Here is a 13,759-nt window from a genome sequence, read left to right on the forward strand (position 1 = left end):
GGGTGAGCTACCATGCCCGGCCCTATCTCAAATTTTAGTGCAGTGCAATCTATCACTAAGAAATTTCAAAGCTGTTATTTAAGATGTTAATTATATAATATACAAATATCACAGTTGTGTGGTTTAACCTGTTAAGACATGCTTAGAAAAGAGAGCGTGAGTATACTGACTTTATTACAAGCCTATATTGGAAGATATATAGTAATATATAGGTACATATAACTCCCTGTAACAATAGGTTATGTGTTATTTAAAAACATAATGTCAAACAACATTACAGTTGGTAATTTATTTAAAGACTACAAGCTTGCCTGTTCACTGCTGCATTTCTATCCTGGACATTTGTGGATATATTACTATATATCAGGTTTATGTACTTTTACTATAGGTATGTAAATATTTGCTGAATGAATAAAAAATAGGAAGATAATTTTTTTTTTTTTTTTTTTTTTTTGAGACGGAGTCTCGCTCTGTCGCCCAGGCTGGAGTGCAGTGGCGCAATCTCGGCTCACTGCAAGCTCCGCCTCCCGGGTTCACGCCATTCTCCTGCCTCAGCCTCCCGAGTAGCTGGGACTACAGGCGCCCGCCACTGCGCCCGGTTAATTTTTTTCTATTTTTTAGTAGAGACGGTGTTTCACCATGGTCTCGATCTCCTGACCTTGTGATCCGCCCGCCTCGGCCTCCCAAAGTGCTGGGATTACAGGCGTGAGCCACCGCGCCCGGCGATAATTTTTAAAAAGGTAAAAAATGGCATTTAATTTACAAAACATAATAAACAAAAGTTCTAAGTGGTATTAAGTTCTAGAACAAACCAGATTTGTCAATATAGTTCCAAGTTTAATCTAATTCCAAACTTAAAAATGATGGCATGTAATATCAGTTCATTGAATATTGTAATGAGATATTAAAAGTTCAGAGATGAATAGTAAAGGCAGAGTGGGACTTTTAATACCAGGGTCAAAGGTAGCGCTTGGGGTCTGACTAAACATTTGAAAAAGGACATCAGCCTGGGTGGGCAGGTGTCTATGAAGGATGAGAAAGGAGGCAACTTCTTTTTTTCTCTGGTTCTGTGGGCTTCTCTTTAACATTTGTTTTTTCACTCTTTATCATCCAACACTAAAGGATTAATGAACTTTGGAGTATCTGAGCAACCGATCTTCAGTAAATAGGTAACTTGACACAGTCTTAGGGGAATTAATGATAGTGTATGATAGACTTAATGGAAGCTTAGAAAACACTCTTTTTTTGGTTAACTACCATACGCACTCTATTTATTTATTTATTTACTAAAGGTAGTCAAGTGAAGCAGTGCGAGTAGAGAAAGAACAAAGAAATCTGTAACCGGTTGTGATCAATTAGTCATAAACACCACTGCCCTCAGACCAGCACATATGCACTCTTTAAAACTTAAAACTTTTTGCCAAAATCTTAAATATCAGAACAAGTCAGAAAGCTTGTTTTTTTTAAACCTTTTTTTATTATGAAATGTATTACACACAACAAAGACTGCATAAAACATATATATAGATTTAAAAAATAATAAAGAAACATTTATGTACTCACCAGCTTAAGAATAATTTTTTGGTTACGCACAGAGGCTCATGCCTGTAATCTCAGCACTTTGGGAGGCCAAGACTTGAGCCCTGGAGTTTGAGACCAGCCCGGGCAACAGAGACCCCATCTTTACAAAAAATAGAAAATTAAGCCGGGCGTGGTGGCTCACGCCTGTAATCCCAGCACTTTGGGAGGAGGTGGTGGGTGAATCACAAGGTCAAGAGATCGAGACCACCCTGGCCAACATGGCGAAACCCTGTCTCTACTAAAAATACAAAAATTAGCTGGGTGTGGTGGTGCGTGCCTGTAATTCCAGCTATTCAGGAGGCTGAGGTAGGAGAATCACTTGAACTCGGGAGGCAGAGGTTGCAGGGAGCCAAGATCGTGCCACTAAACTCCAGCCTGGTGACAGAGGGAAACTCTGTCTAAAACAAAAACAAACAAACAAAAAAAATTAGCCAGGTGTAGTGGCTCACACCTGTAATCCTAGCACTTTGGGAGGCTGGGGTGGGCGAACTGCTTGAGCCCAGGAGTTTGAGACCAGTCTGGGCAACTTCGTGAAACTCTGTCTCTACAAAAAAATTTTAAAAATTAGCTGGGCATGGTTGTGTGCATCTGCAGTCCCAGCTACTCGGGAGGCTGAGGCTGCAGTGACACATGATTGTGCCACTGCACTCCAGCCTGGGCAACAGAGTAAGACCCTATACAAAAAAACAAATGAAATTTCTTAAATTAACTATTCATGAGAATTGTCAGGTTGACTGTCTGTTTTCCAGCTGAGTTTCACAAAATGGAGCCTGCTTAATAAAACAGATCGATACATTCAAATCCACAGGCTCTGGTAATTTGTACTAAAGAATACTTATTTCTAGAATTGACCAGAGTTATCACAGAACTAGGAGTGTATTATTTTACAGAATAGTAGAGAACTAATTAAGTTCCTATGACTTGTAAAAACAGAACCTCATGGTTTTTAAATGGAAAAGTCTGACTGGAAACTACAGTCCTTTAATATTAATTTCTAAACTCAGAAGTGAGATTATGATACAATCAGTTGGCAACTATCTAAGTTTTTCCTAGGCAATACCTTCCTTGGCTGGGTAAAGAATGTATCTTCTCACATGCATATTAATTTCTTTGAGTGAAATCTGAGTTAGGTATAAGTTAATATTTATCAAACAGAATCTGTATTAGTTATCTCTTGCTGTATGAAAAATTACCCCCAAACTTGGTGCCTTAAAGGAATAAACAATTATTTTCTTACAGAGTCTATGAGTAAGGAAGCTAGGCAAAGGTTACTTGGGTCTCTTGGCTCTGGGTTTCTCATAAGGCTATATAAAAGGTGTTGAGCGGGTGCTGCAGTCATCTTAAGGCTTGACTAGATGTTGATGTTGGTAGGACTTAGTCCCTATCAGGGTGTTGGACTCAGGGCCTCCATTCCTCACTGGCTGTGGACTAGAGGCTACCCTCCTTTTTTCTGCCACATGGACCTATCCTTTGGGCAGTTCGCAACATGGCAATTTCCTTTGTTGGAATGAGCAAGTGAGAGCGCAAGAGAGAGTGAGAGGAAGATGAAAGTCAGGCTTTTGTAACCTAATCTCAGAAGTGACATTCTGTCACTTTGCCATATTCTATTCTTTTGAAACAGGTCATTAGGTCCAGCCCATGCACAAGAGGAGGAAATTACACAAGGATGTGAAAACCAGAAGGTACGGTACTTAGGAGCCATTTTAGATGCAGCCTACCATAGTAACTCTAGAAAGAAGGAAATACAAAAAGTAAAAATGCTTCAAAAGCAAGTGGTGCTAAAAAAAAAAAAAGTAAGAATAGGCTGGGCACGGTGGCTCATGCCTGTAATCCCAGCACTTTGGGAGGCTGAGGCGGGCGGATCACTAGGTCAGGAAATAGAGACCATCCTGGCTAACATGGACAAACACTGTCTCTACTAAAAAAAAAAAAAAAAATTTGCCGGGCGTGGTGGTGGGCGCGGTTAGTCCCAGCTACCCAGCTACTCAGGAGGCTGTCGTGAAGCAGGAGAATGGCGTGAACCAGGGAGGCGGAGTTTGCAGTGAGCCGAGATCGCGCCACTGCACTCCAGTCTGCGTGACAAAGCGAGACTCTGTCTCAAAAAAAAAAAAAAAAAAAAGAAAAAGAAAAAAGAAAAAGGAAAAGAAAGTGAAAATGCTAACTCAGCCAAGAGTCATCATTAAAGAATATCTTTTGTATGCAGAGATGGCATTATTGATGATGATTCCTTTGGGATAGGTGGTCGGGAATAGAAAGACTGCTAATTGAAGTAAGAATACTTCTCAGGCCGGGTGCGGAGGCTCACGCCTGTAATCCCAACACTTTGGGAGGCCGAGGCGGGCAGATCATGAGGTCAGGAGATCGAGACCATCCTGGCTGATACGGTGAAACCCCGTCTCTACTAAAAATACAAAAAATTAGCCGGGCGTGGTTGCAGGCGCCTGTAGTCCCAGCTACTCGGGAGGCTGAGACAAGAGAATGGCGGGAACCCGGGAGGCGGAGCTTGCAGCGAGCCGAGATCACGCCACTGCACTCCAGCCTGCGTGACAAAGCGAGACTCTGTCTCAAAAAAAAAAAAAAAAAAAAAAAAAATAGAAAAAGGAAAACAAAGTGAAAATGCTAACTCAGCTAAGAGTCATCATTAAAGAATATCTTTTGTATGCAGAGATGGCATTATTGATGATGATTCCTTTGGGATAGGTGGTCGGGAATAGAAAGACTGCTAATTGAAGTAAGAATACTTCTCAGGCCGGGTGCGGTGGCTCACGCCTGTAATCCCAGCACTTTGGGAGGCCGAGGCGGGCGGATCATGAGGTCAGGAGATCGAGACCATCCTGGCTAACACGGTGAAACCCCGTCTCTACTAAAAATACAAAAAATTAGTGGGGCGTGGTTGCAGGCGCCTGTAGTCCCAGCTACTCGGGAGGCTGAGACAAGAGAATGGCGGGAACCCGGGAGGCGGAGTTTGCAGCCAGCCGAGATCGCGCCACTGCACTCCAGTCTGCGTGACAAAGCGAGACTCTGTCTCAAAAAAAAAAAAAGAAAAAGGAAAAGAAAGTGAAAATGCTAACTCAGCCAAGAGTCATCATTAAAGAATATCTTTTGTATGCAGAGATGGCATTATTGATGATGATTCCTTTGGGATAGGTGGTCGGGAATAGAAAGACTGCTAATTGAAGTAAGAATACTTCTCAGGCCGGGCGCGGTGGCTCACGCGTGTAATCCCAGCACTTTGGAAGGCCGAGGCGGGCGGATCATGAGGTCAGGAGATCGAGACCATCCTGGCTAACACGGTGAAACCCCGTCTCTACTAAAAATACAAAAAATTAGCGGGGCGTGGTTGCAGGCGCCTGTAGTCCCAGCTACTCGGGAGGCTGAGACAAGAGAATGGCGGGAACCCGGGAGGCGGAGCTTGCAGCGAGCCGAGATCACGCCACTGCACTCCAGCATGGGCGACAGAATGAGACTCCCTCTCAAAAAAAAAAAAAAAAAAAAGAATACTTCTTACAAAAACAAAGATGGTTCTATGATTTATAGCCATTGTTCACCATTTGTAGAGTTTCTTGCTGTTTTTTACTTTACAATTTTTATAGTGAAGCAAACATTAAACATGAATCAGCAAAGCGGTACTGTGATTTACAACTCAAAAACAATTCTGGGATACACCAATCAATCAGTAAGAACTTACTGAGCACCTACATGTGCTAGAAAGTTACTGATACTAGAAAAATATAAAACAGTATCTGTCCTCAACTAGTCTGTGGCAGGTCTCAAAAATCTATGCAATAGGAATTAACCCCTTACTAGGGTATTGTATCCGATCCTGGGCTCTAAAATAAAGAGATGAAGAAAATGGGAAAAAATCCAGAGGCAGGATTAACCAAAGGATTAAAAATTAGAAAACACAAAATAGCAAAAAAAAAAAAAAAACCAAAAAAAAAAAAAAACCAAAAAAAAAAAAAAAACCAAAAAACAAACAAACAAACAAAAAAACTCCAAAAAATTAGAAAACAGAATTTATGTGGAAAGGTTAAAGGCACAGTGCTTATTTAACCTGAGAAAGGTGAAAGTTGCTCCAGTAATCATCTTTAAGTTTATGAATAGTTACACAGGAGATGGAAATAAATGTTTGTGCCCTCAATGAGAAATCTACAAGAGAACTGGATTTCTAATATAGTATGTACATTAAAAAGTCTTAGAATATATATATTAAGAGAATTGTTTAGGAAGGGTCAATGACTTTTTTTTTTTAGGGCTTTCCTCACTGTTTTGACAATTATCATGAAAAAAATTCAGTTTAGAATCTAGAACTGACCTGGATGGGATTCAAGGACAGCTGGCAGGGGCTGCAGAGTCCCTGATTCCTCCCGGGCAGTGGGAGCTAAGCTACTAGAAACAGGAACTCAGCTGGTTTCTCGAGTCAGACAAGAAAGGGAAGGCCAGGCCAGAGGCGCCACAGAACTCCCATTAGTTTTGAATGACAACTTTTAAACCTGCAAAGTCTTTGCTCTGGAGGGAGACATTAACTTTATTATACAGGAAAGTAAACAAGCCTGATCTCTGCTCTGAAGGGAAATACTATCTCTAAATTAAGGCTCACCTGTAATCCCAGTGCTTTGAAAGACCAGGGCAGTGGCTGGGTGTGGTGGCTCACACCTGCAATCCCAGCACTTTGGGAGGCTGAGGCAGGAGGATCCCTTGAGCCCAGAAATTTGAGACCAGCCTTGGCAACACAGGGAGACCCCATCTCTACATAAAATTAAAAAATCAGCTGGGCATGGGGGCACGTGTCTGTAGCCCTGCTACTCAGGAGGCTGAGGAATGCACCACCGCACTACAGCCTGGGCAACAGTGAGACCGTGTCTCAAAAACAAACAAAAAACTTTGACTATTCTGAATATACCATATTGAGATAAACCAGCTGTTCTCAAGAGCCCCTTTACATAATAAGATCAGATAAATTACAATTGTTGAGGTTTTTATACTTTTTTTTTTTTTTTTTTGAGATGAAGTCTTGCTCTGTCGCCAGGCTGGAGTACAGTGGTGCAATCTCAGCTCACTGCAACCTCCACCTCCCAGGTTCAAGTGATTCTCCTGCCTCAGCTACCCTAGTAGCTGGGATTACAGGTGCGTGCCACCACACCCAGCTAATTTTTGTATTTTTAGTAGAGATGAGGTTTCACCATGTTGGCCAGGATGGTCTTGATCTCTTGATTCGCCCGCCGTGGCCTCCCAAAGTGCTGGGATTACAGACGTGAGCTGCCATGTCTGGCACCCCCTGCCCTTCTTTTTCTCTGAGACAGAGTCTCACTGTGTTGCCCAGGCTGGTGTGCAGTGGCACGATCTCAGCTCACTGCAACCTCTGCCTCCTGGGTTCAAGCAATTCTCCTGCCTCAGCCTCCTGAGTAGCTGGGACTACAGGCGCCTGCCACCACACCCGGCTAATTTTTTGTATTTTTAGTAGAGATGGGGTTTCACCGTGTTGACCAGGATGGTCTCGATCTCTTGACCTTGTGATCTGCCCGCCTTGGCCTCCCAAAGTGCTGGGATTACAGGTGTGAGCCACTGCGCCCAGCCAGGGTTAAAATATTTTAGAACAATTATTATGCTGCTGTATTAGGAAAGCACATCCTTCCCACTTAGTAACCATCCCATTTAGCCTCCAAAAGGACCAAAAGATGCTTTGTTCTTAGATGATTAGTGGAAGATGATAACCACATCTGTGCCCATTGGCACCCTTACACAGTGACATTTCTGCTATGCCTTCCTTTTTGTCAGAGGTAGCCTTCTGGGCTCATTTCATCCATTTGACAGGAGTGCTGACAAGAAACTCTTAGGTGATCAGGATCTAATAAGCCTGTGAGAGAGGTGCTTGTGTTTAAAACCCTTTTTCAGTTGTACCTTCCTTTTTTTTTTTTGAGACAGAGTCTCGCTCTGTCGCCCAGGCTGGAGTGCAGTGGCTGGATCTCAGCTCACTGCAAGCTCCACCTCCCGGTTTCACGCCATTCTCCTGCCTCAGCCTCCTGAGTAGCTGGGACTACAGGCTCCCACCACCTCGCCCGGCTAGTTTTTTTTGTACTTTTTAGTAGAGACGGGGTTTCACCGTGTTAGCCAGGATGGTCTCGATCTCTTGACCTCGTGATCCGCCCGTCTCGGCCTCCCAAAGTGCTGGGATTACAGGCTTGAGCCACCACGCCCGGCCTCAGTTGTACCTTCTTTATAAAAACTGTGTTTGAAACTTTCCACACCTCTTCTTGGCCCAAAGGTGATTATTTTTGTTTGGAAAATATGAGATAACTCATTTAAGTTGAGGTTTTCTTTTAGTACTCCCAGGAGAAGATATATTTCTCTTTTCACTTTGAAAGTTTTCCTTTAAAAATAATTTCTTGTTCATCCCTCTCCAAGATGGCTGCTGAAGATGAGTTACTGCTGCCACAGCTCCCCGAGCTGTTCGAAACCAGCAAAGAGCTTCTGGATGATGCAGAAGTAGCGACTGAACCTGCCGGTTCCCGGATGGTCCAGGAAAAGGTGTTCAAGGGCCTGGACCTCCTTGAGAAGGCTGCCGAAATATTACTGCAGCTCGACTTGTTCAGCTAAAATGAAGATTTGGAAGCAATTGCTTCCACCGACCTGAAGAATCTGTTGGTGCCAGTGTTTCAAGGAGCCCTCACCATGAAACAGGTCAAGCCCAGCAAGCGTCTAGATCATTTGCAGTGGGCTCGAGAACACTATAAACTACTTAATTGTGCCATTGATGTCATGTGGCAGAGTTTGAGCTGCCCAAAGCCAAGAACTCAGCTGAAAATCACACTGCTAATTCCTCCATGGCTTATCCTAGCCTCATTGCTATGGCGTCTCAAAGACAGGCTAAGAGAGAGACACAAGCAGAAGAAGGAGTTGGAGCATAGGTTGTCTGTAATGAAATCTGCTGTGGAAAGTGGTCAAGCAGATGATGAGCGTGTTCGTGAATATTATCTTCTTCACCTTCAGAGGTGGATTGATATCAGCTTAGAAGAGATGGAGAGCATTGACCAGGAAATAAAGATCCTGAGACAAAGAGACTCTTCAAGAGAGGCATCAACTTCTAACTCATCTCGCCAGGAGAGACCTCCAGTGAAACCCTTCATTCTCACTCAGAACATGGCCCAAGCGAAAGTATTTGGAATTGGTTATCCAAGTCTGGCAACTATGACAGTGAGTGACTGGTATGAGCAACATCGGAAATATGGAGCATTACCAGATCAGGGAATAGCCAAGGCAACACCAGAGGAATTCAGAAAAGTAGCTCAGCAACAGGAAGATCAAGAAGAAAAGGAGGAAGAGGATGATGAACCAACACTCTACAGAGCTCAGGAGTGGGATGACTGGAAGGGCACCCATCCTAGGGGCTATGGCAGCCGACAGAACATGGGCTGATCTTCCCACAACACAAGAGGACTGCAGGGTGCATACTTCCCATGCCAAGGAAAACCATGCAGTCCTCACCTCCCTGGGTTTCTGCTTCAGCTGTGTACAACGAAGGCAAAGATGCTAAATCTTGCTTTGCATTCAATAAAGTGTCCACCGATTAAGAAAAAAAATTCTTCTGAGATGCCTTCTCTGTTCTGTCATTCTGCAACTTGGGCTGGAAAATGATACTAATTATTTTTGGCTTCACTGGAGTAACTACTGGCCACTTGAAAATTAAATTTTGGCTGGGCGCAGTGGCTCAAACCTGTAATTCCAGCACTTTGGGAGGCTGAGGCGGGCAGATAACCTGAGGTTGGGAGTTCGAGACCAGCCTGGCTAACATGCTGAAACCCCATCTCTACTAAAAATACAAAATTACCTGGGCATGGTGGTGCATGCCTGTAATCCGAACTACTTGGGAGGCCAAGGCAGGAGAATCACTTGGACCTGGGAGGCAGAGGCTGCAGTGAGCTGGGATCGTACCACTGCACTCCAGCCTGGGTGACAGAGTGAGACTCTGTCTCAGAAAAAAAAAAAAAAATTAAATATTATGCTCAATATCTCCCATATTTAAAAGCAAAATTTTCAAATTTTACTTAAGAGCAAAATTGCAGTGGAACAGTGAGTTTTCAAAATGTTTCTAGTCCTGGAATCTGTTTAAGACTTGAAGCCGTAAAGTAGAAATATAGTAAGTGTTTGTGGGTGTGGTGTCTGCCACCTGTAATCCCACCACTTTGGAAGGCTGAGGCAGGTGGATCACTTGAGGTCAGGAGTTCCAGACCAGCCTGGTCAAATGGTAAAACCCCATCTCTACTGGAAAAAAAAAAAAAAGAGCTGGGCATGGTGGTGAGTGCCTGTAATCCCAGCTACTTGGGAGGCTGAGGCAGGAGAATCACTTGAACTCAGGAGGTAAAGGTTGCAGTGAGCCGAGACTGCACCACTGTACTCCAGCCTGTGCAACAGAGTGAGCCTCTATCTCAAGAAAATATAAATAAAAAATAAATAAATAATAAGCATTTAGGCCAGGTGCGGTGGCTCATGCCTGTAATCCCAGCTCTTTGGGAGCCGAGGCGGGCGGATCACCTGTTAGGAGTTGAAGATCAGCCCGGCCAACATGGTGAAACCCTGTCTCTACTAAAAATACAAAAATTAGCTGGATGTGGTGGTAGGCACCTATAATCCCTGCTACTCAGGAGGCTGAGGCACAAGGATCACTTGAACCCGGGAGGCGGAGGTTGCAGTGAGCAGAGATTGCGCCACTGCACTTTAGCCTGGGTGACAGAGCGAGATTCTGTCTAAAAAAAAAAAAAAGAAAGAAAGAAAGAAAAAAGAAACATAATAAGGAATTAAAATAATTTTTTACACACGTTTTCTAAAAGCCTTTGAGGTATTACCTAAGTTGCTTAATAATTAGCTAGTACAATATCTTGGTAAAGTATCATGCTTTTCCTATTTGTCAATTGTTCATTTTACACCTTTTTTTGCTTTTCTACTTTTAAAGATTCCTCCAACTTATAAAATGATTGAAAAAATTAAAATGCAAAATATGTTCTTATTAAACATTTGAATTATCCATATAACTAAGAAAACATTAGGAAATAAAAACTTTATGCTGTGACTTCTGCTACCATCCAGGATGGTGTAACAGGGACCAGAATTAACCTCCCACCTAAAATACTTAAAAAACTGAACAAAAATATGCTAGTTAATTGTTTTCAGATATCAGACAGGAGGCAGTGCAGGACAGTGATTTCTCAGAGAAGGAAACAAAAACGTTGAGTCCTATGATTGCTGTAGGAGAATTTCCAGGCTGCAGCACAGAGAGGAGCACCCCAAACAGATGTTGGCCACCTCTTTGAGTTGAGCAAATAGTTTGAAGATCGGGGAGGTGAAGGCATCAGAATTTACATGGTAAAAATAAGAGGAGAGAACTACATAAAAGAAGAGCTCAGAAGGGTTCTCCTTGAGTCTTCAGCTGAGTTCTGATCATCAGAACATGTATGTGAAGAAAACGACCAAGATTTGAGAAAGAAGCACTGGAGAAGAACAAGTAGAACAAAACTTGGATTTAAACAGGACCAGAAACTGTGGTCCAACCACATAGAGTGGAAAAACCTCCTAAGATGCAAGGCATTGAGTAGAGTCTTGAGAAGGTATTGCTTCAGTAGCTGAGCCAAATAAACCCCATATTAAAGGCTGTAATGGACCTTCCTACAAAGATTCAAGGCTGGGCATGGTGGCTCACACCTGTAATTCTGGAACTTTGGGAGGCCAAGGTGGGCAGATCATCTGAGGTCAGGAGGTCGAGACCAGCCTGGCCAACATGGCAAAACTTCGTCTCTACTAAAAATACAAAAATTAGCTGGGCATGGTGGCACATGCCTGTAATCCCAGCTACTCGGGAGGCTGAGGCAGGAGAATTGCTTGAACCTGGGAGGCAGAAGTTGCAGTAAGCCTAGATAGTGCCACTGCACTCCAGCCTGGGTGACAGACACTCCATCTCAAAGAAAAAAAAAAAAAAAGGCGGCTGGAAGCGGAGACTCATGCCTGTAATCCCAGCACTTTGGGAGGCTAAGCAAGGTGGCTCATGAGGTCAGGAGTTCAAGACCAGCCTGGTCAAGATGGTGAAACCCTGCCTCTACTAAAAATACAAAAATTAGCTGGCATGGTGGCAGGCACCTGTAATCCCAGATACTGAAGAGGCTGAAGCAGGAGAATTGCTTGAACCTGGGGCAGGCAGAGGTTGCAGTGAACCAAGATTGCGCCACTGCGCTCCAGCATGGGCGACAGAGTAAGACTCCATCTCCAAAAAAAAAAAAAAAAAAAAAAAAAAAGAAAAAGAAAAAAGGCCGGGTGCAGTGGTTTACACATGTAATCCCAGCACTTTGGGAGGCCGAGGCAGGTGGATTACCTGAGGTCAGGAGTTCAAGACCAGCCTGGCCAACATGGTGAAACCTCATCTCTACTAAAAATACAAAAATTAGCCAAGTGTGGTGGTGGGCACCTGTAATCCCAGCTACTTGGGAGGCTGAGGCAGGAGAATTGTTCGAGCCCGGGAGGCAGAGGTTGCAGTGAGCAGAGATCACGCCACTGCACTCCAGCCTGGGTGACAGAGTGAGACTCCATCTCAGTGGAGGAAAAAAAAAAAGATTCAAAGTAAGCCTTGAAACAACCAATCAAACTGTTTCCAAGTAATACAACTGCATCCCAGAACAAAACCCAAAACATTTAAATACAGAAAACTCCAGAACCATGGAATCCAAAAATTAGAAGGCTTTTGAACAAGAAAATACAACCTATAACAAGGAGAAAAAACAATCAAAAGAAACAGACCCAGAAGTGACAAGGACAATAGGATTTGTTAGTTAAGAACATTAAAACAGCTATTCTAACTATACTCCATATCTTCAAAAAGGTAATGGAAAGTTTGAGTATGATAAGAAGAGGAATGTAAGATATTTTTAAGACTCAAATAAAACAGCTAGAGAAGAAAAAAGAAACAATGTCTAAGATGGACAATATACTAGAGGGGATTAACAGCAGATTAAATACTGCTAAAGAAAGGATTAAGGCCGGGCACAATGGCTCACACCTGTAATCCCAGCACTTTGGGAGGCTGAGGTGGGTGGATCACCTGAGATCAGGAGTTAGAGACCAGCCTGGTCAACATGGCAAAACTCTGTCTCTACTAAAAATACAAAAATTAGCCAGGTGTGGTGGCCTGCACCTATAATCCCAGCTACTCAGGAGGCTGAGGCAGCAGAATTGCTTGAACTCTCAAGGCAGAGGCTGCAGTGAGCCAAGATTCGACCACTGCACTCCTGCCTGGGTGACAGTGTGAGACTCTGTCTCAAAAAAAAAAAAAAAAAAGAAAAAAAGAAAAAGAAAAAGAAAGGATTAATAAACTTGAAGGCATAGCAATAGAAATCATCAAAAATGAACCACAGAAATATAAAAGATTGGGTTGAAAAAAATCAGATCTCAATGATCAGATCTCAGATCTCGATAATCAGATCTCATCGCACTGTGCGAAAACATTAAGCAGCCTAATACATGTGTAGTTGGAGTCTCAAAAGAGGGAGAAAAAATGGAGGGATAGAATTAATATTTGAAGAATAGCCAAAAACATTTTCCAAATGTGATCAAACTATAAACCCACAGATCCAAGAAGTGCAACAAACTCCAAACAAAAGAAACACAAAATAAAACACACCAGTACACAAATAAAAGTCACAAAAAGAATATATTAAAAACAGGGCCAGGTATGGTGGCTCATGTATACAATCCCAGCATTTTGTGAGACACAGGCAGTAGGATTGCTTGAGCCCAGGAATTCAAGACCAGCCTGGGCAATGTGGCAAAAACCTATCTCTAAGAAAAATAAATAAATAAAAAATAAAAATTAGCCAAGTGCGTTGCTGCATGTCTGCAATCCCAGCTACTGGGGAGGCTGAGGTGGGAGGACAACCTACCCCTAGAACGTCAAGGCTGCAGTGAGCCATGATCACATGATCATACTCCAGCCTGGGTGACAGGGTGAGACCCTGTCTCAGAAAAACAAAACAACAAAACAAAACAACAAAATAGCCAGAGAAACAAGCTACAAGTGCTGAGGAAGAAAGGCAAAAATGACAGAACAGTGTGGCTCACACCTGTAATCCCAGCACTCTGGGAGGCTGAGGCAGGTGGATTGCTTGAGCCCAGGAGTTCAAGCGGCCTAGGCAACATG

The 13,759-nt window shown here is 43.1% G+C and overlaps 1 protein-coding gene and 1 pseudogene across 2 annotated transcripts in view; one reads left to right on the plus strand and one right to left on the minus strand.

Annotated features, from left to right (window-relative positions):
- BAZ1A (bromodomain adjacent to zinc finger domain 1A) overlaps window positions 1-13,759 on the minus strand; it is a 231,106-nt gene that overhangs the window by 178,362 nt on the left and 38,985 nt on the right. The gene's annotated exons all lie outside the window — the stretch shown is intronic.
- Window positions 7,069-9,777, plus strand: LOC103246250 (immunoglobulin-binding protein 1 pseudogene; annotated as a pseudogene).

The sequence above is a fragment of the Chlorocebus sabaeus genome, chromosome 24, assembly GCF_047675955.1.
Source record: "Chlorocebus sabaeus isolate Y175 chromosome 24, mChlSab1.0.hap1, whole genome shotgun sequence".
Taxonomy (NCBI): Eukaryota; Metazoa; Chordata; class Mammalia; order Primates; family Cercopithecidae; genus Chlorocebus; species Chlorocebus sabaeus.